General features: G+C 48.1%; 1 pseudogene; it reads left to right on the forward strand.

The window, feature by feature from the left end:
• Positions 1-623: 623 nt before the first annotated feature.
• Positions 624-5,588, forward strand: LOC118631457 (annotated as a pseudogene).
• Positions 5,589-7,744: the final 2,156 nt, after the last annotated feature.

The following is a 7,744-nucleotide window of genomic DNA, read 5'->3' on the forward strand; positions in this document are numbered from 1 at the left end:
TCTGACCAGTCCACAGCCCCTACTGTGGGAAGTTCAAGATCCAGGAACAGAAGCCAATACTCAGGTAGGTCAGAGCACTGTCAAGGACAAATCAACTCCAGCCATTTGTCCACCCTCTTGTTACTCAGCTCAAGACAGAGAACCCTGAGAAAAAGAATCTAACTGGGCCAACTGGGTCACATACTCAACTCTTGGCCAGGGGTGATTAGTACAACTTGATCGATTATCTCCCGAGAGTGCTCGCAGTGGGGAAATGTTATTGCTCTCAAAGGAAATCAGGCCATTGTTTTCAGAATAAAGGGGGATGGGCTCTGGAACGCAAAAACAACACGTGTTACCCAGAGTGATGGAAGCAGCATTCAAAAATTTTTCCATCCCTTTCCAATCTGAGGAATAGCAAACTTGTCTTGATATACAATCAGAATCTGTTTCCCCCAGCTACCTCTTATTGGTTCTGGTTTCCAACTTGGAGCTACACAACACCAGCCTATTCTTTCTTGAATAAGAATTGAAATATTTCTGGCTACTTAGACTCTTCCTCACATGCCATGGTTTGAGTATCTTCCCCACTTTGGTTGTTCTCCTTAGAGCCTGCTTCAGGTTGTTTATTTTCCCGCTTGCACATGGTGACCAGAGGAACCCAAGGTAACACTTCTGATATGCTTTGTTCAAAGCAGAGGATCTCAGAGTCACGAAGCCTGAAAGACCAAATGGTCATTCATCTCCACACCTGTGTGGTGCAGGCTCTCGTGCTGATGGGTCTAATTCTACACCTTTGCACTGCCATTTATTAGCTGTGTGACCTCAGGTAAGTGATTTACTCCCCGCAAATAGGCTACCTTCCCTGTTATCTGTAGTCATGATACACATCTAAAGCCACTGTAATTATTAAATGAGAATGCATGTAGTGTTTGGCACAATGTCTAGCCCATACATAGCATGCCCTCCACATACTTATTACTGTTACCATTTATTATGATTACTCTACCCCAAGTAAGTGGCCATTCAGCCTTTCCATGGTTTCTAAATGTGGGTCATTGACAGGGAAGCCATGTCTGTCCTTCAGAGTTTGCTCAAAGGCACATAAGGGACAGATTGGTCCAAGAGCACACATTTCAGGATTTATATTCACTAACAGAAGGAAATATTATCAGTTGGAAAATAAAAATGACCTCGTGGGGTTATGTGCAATGTTACAGGGTAAGGAAACCACTTTAAGGTGTTTCCTATTGGGTAGGTCAAGTGCAAGCTATGTTTGCTGTTTGTTTTTTCAAGATTCACAAGAAGCAGTCATTATGTCAGAATCTGTGAAGATCAAGTTCTAATTATGAAGAGGTAAAACCAACATGCAAATTTTGTTATTAATAACACATCTAGCCCTGGCAGGTTTGGCTCAGCGGTTAGAGCGTCGGCCTGCGGTCCAGAGAGACCTGGGTTAGAGACCTGGGTTCGATTCCTGCTAAGGGCACGTACCTCGGTTGCAGTTTGTCTCCAGTCCTTGTTGGGTCGTGATGGAGGCAGCCACTCAATGTGTCCCTTTCACGTTGATGTTTCTCTCTCTCTTCCTCTCTCTCCCTCCCACTCTATCTGAACAAAAAAAAGGAAAAATGTCCTCAGGTGAGGATAAAAAATAATAATAATAACATATCTAGTAATCAAAGTGGCTTCTCACACTCATAGTAAGCTCTGCTTGCAGGCCATACAAACTTGAATTTACTGCCCCCACCCTTATTGGGCACATACAACAAAGCAGGCCTGGAGTAGACAGGTAGCGTATACCCTAGAGGATGGCCATCGTCCATTGCCGCACTAAGACGCTGCTACTGAGGGTGTCCGAGCATGGCTAGGACATGGCAGAGGTGAAGGCTGTGGTCTCTGGGAATGGGTGGTGTCAGAAACAATGGCAGACTTTAAAGTGTACAAAGCACACGGCCATCTAGAGCACCGATTTTCAACGTGTTTTCGTCTCGTGGCACACGTAAACTAGTTAATAAAATTCTGCGGCACACCAACAAATATATATTTTGCCAATCTGACAAAAAAATAGGTATAATTTTGATTTATTTGCACCAGACGGCTATCGTTTTGTTGGCTGTTGTCATTAAAAAAAAAATTTACAATCTAAGGGAAAATAGGTCAGCACCCTTGACTAAATAGATGCTGCGAAGTCTAATCTGGCCATGAAGGACCAACTCTAAGAGTTCATCATGGTCTATACACCCCTGGCTCTGTGCCTGATGAGCAGTTCCAAACTGTGAATGAATGAATGGACTGCCTGGGTTCAGGGCCTCACTCTGCCACTTACCGGCAGTATGATCTTAGGCAAATTCAGGAACTTCTCTGTGCCTCAATGTCTGTAAAATGGAGATCACGACCGTACTGTCTCAGGGTTGCTGTGGAGATTAAATGGGAGAATGTAGACCATTTAGCACATAACACATAGCAAGAGCTCAGGAGCTGGAAGTTATTGTTCTGACTTTTCATTGTCACTGACTTTTGGTCAGTTCTGGTGAATAGTCTGTCAACAATAATCTTCACATCACACAAACACCTGAAGAGTTAAATTGCCACATTAGCAGCTGTTTTACCACCAGCAATAGTCAACAATGAGACAGCTAAGTTTTTGTTTGCTTGTTTGCTTGTGCCAATTGAATTTTAAGATCCTCTGCTGCACTCTAATTAACTCTGTGAACTGGCAAGTCGCTTTCAATGTAATCACCAGCTGTCAATTCTTCCTGCCTCGCCCACCTCACCACCAGGACCTCGGTGACGTTCCTCCTACTCTGTCGCTTGGGACTTCAGAGCTTTGAGAGCCCGCAGGAGAATAGGAAGCTCCTATCATTGATTTGGAAGTGACTTACATAATTTATGCAATGAAGGGAGACACTGTGAAAGAGAGGGAGATTTTATTTTTTTAGAACACATGGTAAATTTTAAAAAATTAACGATTGGAAAATTTTCAGAGTTTTGAGTTTGATTTTGCAATGTTCCTTCTAACACTGCTATTCTCAGGTCCCGATCTCCCTGGCCTGATTTTTCCCCAATCATCACTGATGAGCACGACACAGGGAAATTGAAGTGATACTACCAGAAACTCCTTTGAATGAAAAGGAAGTCATGCTATGTATGTGGATCTGTGTGTGTGTAGACTTTCTATTATATTATACATCTATATAATATTATCTTAATCCCATTCTATTATTTTAAACAGCAAATTACTTTCTTTATGTTTTATTGAAACAGCATTTTTTTTTTATCCTCACCCGAGGACATTTTTTCATTTTTTGTTCAGATAGAGTGGGAGGGAGAGAGAGAAAGAAACATCGACATGAAAGGGACACATCGAGTGGTTGCCATCCGCACGACCCAACCAGGGCCGGGGACAAACTGCAACCGTGCCCTTAGTGGGAACCAAACCCCGGTCTCTCTGGGCCGCAGGCCGACACTCTAACCGCTGAGCAAAACCGGCCAGGGCTGAAACAGCATTTTTAACGTTTAAAATATGCAGATTATATACAATTTATTGGGAAAAACAAACAAACAGAAATTTGCTTTTCTAGGTGTCTTCTGAAGCTATGCTAAGAAAAGCAGCAAACATTTCTAGACTGTCTCAAGCCAGACACCCTCCGTCAAGGAGCCTATCATTTGCCCTCAATAATATTATGACCTCTTTAAAAAGAAAAAGAAGTTGGGGGAGGGGGAAGTGACTTTTCAATTCTATTGTTTTTGGCATTTTGTACCAGTCTGGGGTTTCTCAAGTCTTGAGACCTGAAGCACGTGTTCATTTTAGACATTAAAAGAAAAAAAAATGTTCTGAATACCTTTCAGGTTCTTCCTTGAGTTGTCTAGAGGGAAATATTTATTTTTCTTCTTTACCTTGCAAATAGCTAATGGCTTGCAGCCAGGGCTCAGCCCAGCCCTTTTGTGCCCTGCAGTCATCGCTGCGTCTTGAAAAGAAAACCGATTCTCTGGAATGCTGTGCGTGCACATGCCTGTCGGGGAGCAGGCCCCACCTGCCGAGCAGGTAAACCAGATCCTCCATGCCGGCCTCTGCAGCCACATTCCAGCCAGGCGAGCTCCTGCTCTCTAATTGTTACCTGTCAAACAGGTCAACCCGGCACTTGGGTCGGGTCCAAACACGCGCATGTTCCCACGAAACCCTAAACCTGCAAACCTTTGACCTTTCCATAGTTCCTGAGTTCCCTTGATTATTTTAAGCAAGGCTGATTTAAATCCGAATGATGACTTTTTAACGGGCACACAGGTTCTTTTTCTCTCTTATCATGGATGGCGAAGCTGATCATGCACTGTTTGGGGTTTCTGAACTAGCACACCGTGGTAATTCAAGATAACCGGAAGGCATAGGTCGGGGAGCCAGGGCTCCTGAAATGAAACCCACGAGCACTAAATCACTCATGGAAATCGCAGGCTGTCCACCCTGACCTACCAGAGAGTGAATTCCCCAGGGGGGATAAAATCAGAGGTGACTCACAGGTGAAAATCCCTCCTCTCCTTGCAGGCACTGAGCTGGTGTGGAGACTGTAACCTATGGACTCAGTCCCAAACCTATTACAGGTAAGACCTTAAGCAAGTCACGGAAACCGTCTGGGCCTCAGCTTCCCCTCTCTAGTGAAGAGAAGCCAGGGGCTCCCCCGCAGCCAGAGGACCTGATGAAGACGCCGCACGGCAACCACCGTGTTTGTTCAAGAACAACCAGATGAAACACTGCTTCTACCAGGGCCCTCCTGGCCCGAGCGCTCTTACATCGCCGAGGATGAGCACAGGAAGACCGTGAGGTATGTCCTGGCCACAGCGGAAAGGACCCAGAGGACGTGCCCATGGACATACCACCCAATGTCTGTTCCCACTGGCGACTTGACCAGAAGCTGATGGACCTGGCTTCCCAGGCCGTGATCAAGAACTTGTTCCATAGTCAACTCCCTGCATGTCAGAAAGAGTCACCAGGCCACCCTGTTCCTCTGTTCCAACACCCTCAACCTTCAGAACAGCAGAGTGGAACCCAAATGCTCTGCAGACGGGGAAGATGTGTGCGCGATGGAGCGGGAGCTCCCGCCCTCGGCTGGCGAGCTAGGCGCCTGGAGCTGAAGGAGCCGGGCAGGCACACGGTGCGGGGCTCCATCGCGAGCTAAGGGGGGAGCAAGGGCAGCTCACGTGCAAGCTCAGGCCAGCCCTGTCCTGAGGTGAAGGGCCAGGACCGCGGTGGTGGCAGCAAGGACCTCAGTGGGGTCGTGCTGAAGGCAAGGTCAGCTCAGAGGCCTCCTGGAGCCCGGAAGTGCTCCCCTCCCTGCCTGGCCTGCTCACCCTATCCTCACCCCTCGAGGTTTCACAATAACTTCACCCAGTGGGGAAAGGAAAAAAAAGGGGGTGGCACTGGCTGTGAGGGTCTAGTCCAGCGCCATTCTGTGTTCTTCCCTTTCACTGATGCCACTCAGAGTAGGAGGATCGTGTCCCAGGACCTCCGCTGCTCCTTCAGCTCGGTTACCTGTCGGGTGGGGCTCGGGCACTGCTGGGGCGTCTGGGACGGCGTGGGGCGCTGCGACCAGGCTAGCAGGTCTAGGAGTTCCTGAAGTGCGGAAACCCTGGGCGTCCCCTGTTGCGACATCTGGATGGAACACAGGATATCCTTGTTGACCTCGGTTTTCCCTCCATATCTCATCTTTAACTGGGAGAGGCGATTATTCTGATTACTTTGCTAGTACTGCCTGTCCTTTTATTCCACTGGTAACGACTTCGGAATCAAAACGACAGGCTCACGGAGTCTGAGTACGTCCTTTTACAGATGAAGAACCCGAGGCCCAGAGAAGGAGTGTGAGTGGCCGGATGCCCCTCGACTCTGGAGGGACTGCGGGAGCTGGAGAACGTTGAGGGCCAGCAAGATCCTTGCCAGAGAAGTGACAGCAGAAGGTGTTCCCAAGGCTGTTCTAACGACAGAACTTCCAAAATCCAGGCAGAGAGCAGGAGCTCTCCAGCCCGTTCCTGAGCGGCGGGGCCACCAGGCCAGTTTGCCTGGGGCAGGGGGTGGCTTCTCCTCTCGGGCTGGACAGGTTATTCCACAAAGAGCTCAGGATCACTGCGGGCAAAGCAGGGACTGTTACATCCTGCTTGTTCATCCAGCTCAGACTTGTCTGCCAGAGCCAAACAGGCAGGGCTGGCTCTCCAGAAAAACGTCCTTGGAGCTGTGGGATGGTGGCGTGGGGCGGTCTGCAGGCCTGCCTAGCATCCTTCTCACCAGCAGCTTGCTTTAGGGGGCAGAGTGTGGAGTACATGCGCTCAAGGCATGGAATGCCAACCAGAAGCCCGCCTGGCTTGTCCTCTGGGGTGCCATGCTATGGGTGCCGTGATCCCCCACAAAGGGACTGTCTGTAATGAAGGGGCCTTCAGCAGTCAAACTGGACAAATGGGTCCTTAATCCTCTTGTGAAGACCTCTGGGAACATGTAGATCACTGTGCGGTTGCTTTAAAATAACTATTAAATGGTATTTACGCAACATTCCTGATTAGCATTTTTTTCTCGTTGCCAAACTTAAAACTTCCCAAAAATAATGTGTTGTTAGCTAAGAGCGTCCATCAACCCGCAAAGGTCCTACTTGTCATGTTTTTCCCTGGTTCACTCGACCACGCGTTGACCGTGGGCCACTGAACAAGCTGCATCAGCCTTCGAGCCCAGCCTCCTTCGCTGCACAGTGGGAACAATTGTCCTACTTCCCTAACAGCCTCGCTGCGTGGAAGGAAAGATCACGTGCCTGCCTGGTATGGCACCTTGCCCATAATACACATTTCATGTCAGCTATTTTTGTTGCTGTTGTTGATATAAAACTTATTCAAGTAATGACCCACCTGCCCCAGTTTCAGATGGTATGTCTGATGGTCAGAAAGTAACTTCAGAATAACACAGAGTCTCTGCCTCTGCTCCAACACTGTGGAGGGCGCTCTGGTTTCCTCTCCAGGCCAGTTCCCAGTGCACGCTCTGCCTGACCTCCAGCCTCTCCCCTGCCCCTCACGTCTCACGTCCCCCACTTGCCATCTGTTGGCGAGGGATCAGGGGTTTTATTTATTAATTTTTTTCTTTATTGATTTTAGAGAGAGAAGAAGGGAGAGAGAGAGATAGAAACATTGATGAGAGAGAACATTGATTGGCTGCCTCTTGCACGCCCCCCACTGGGGATTTGGCCCATAACCTGGGCATGTGCTCTGACCAGGAATCGAACCAGCAACCTCTTGGTTCATGGGTCAACGCTCAACCACTGAGCCACACCAGCCGGGAGGGATCAGGGGCTTTAAACAGATTTTAGTATCACAGAATCCAAAGCATTATTAGGAAAGGCACTCTGAAGGAGAAGGTACTTTTGTATTATGGCTTGGGGTCTTTCCCACCAAGGCCCTCCTCTTCCTCTGTTGGCTCAGCTCAGATGACCTCATGGCAGTAGCTATGTTGGGTGATTGTCCCTCTCTGACCCTTTCTAAATGTTTTAAATATGTTTTTATTTATTTTTTTAGAGAGAGAAGAAGGGAGAGAGAGATAGAAACATCAATGTGAGAGGGAAACATTGATCAGCTGCCTCCTGCACGCCCTTCACTGGGGACTACCCCACAACCCAGGCATGTGCCCTGACCGGGAATCAAACCGGGACCTCTCAGTCCATGGGAGGATGCTCAATCCACTGAGCCACACTGGCCAGGCTCCAACCTTTTCTTTAGGCCACCGCACTGTTTACAAAGCAGA

Source organism: Molossus molossus, unplaced genomic scaffold (genome assembly GCF_014108415.1).
Source record: "Molossus molossus isolate mMolMol1 unplaced genomic scaffold, mMolMol1.p scaffold_m16_p_16, whole genome shotgun sequence".
NCBI lineage: Eukaryota > Metazoa > Chordata > Mammalia > Chiroptera > Molossidae > Molossus > Molossus molossus.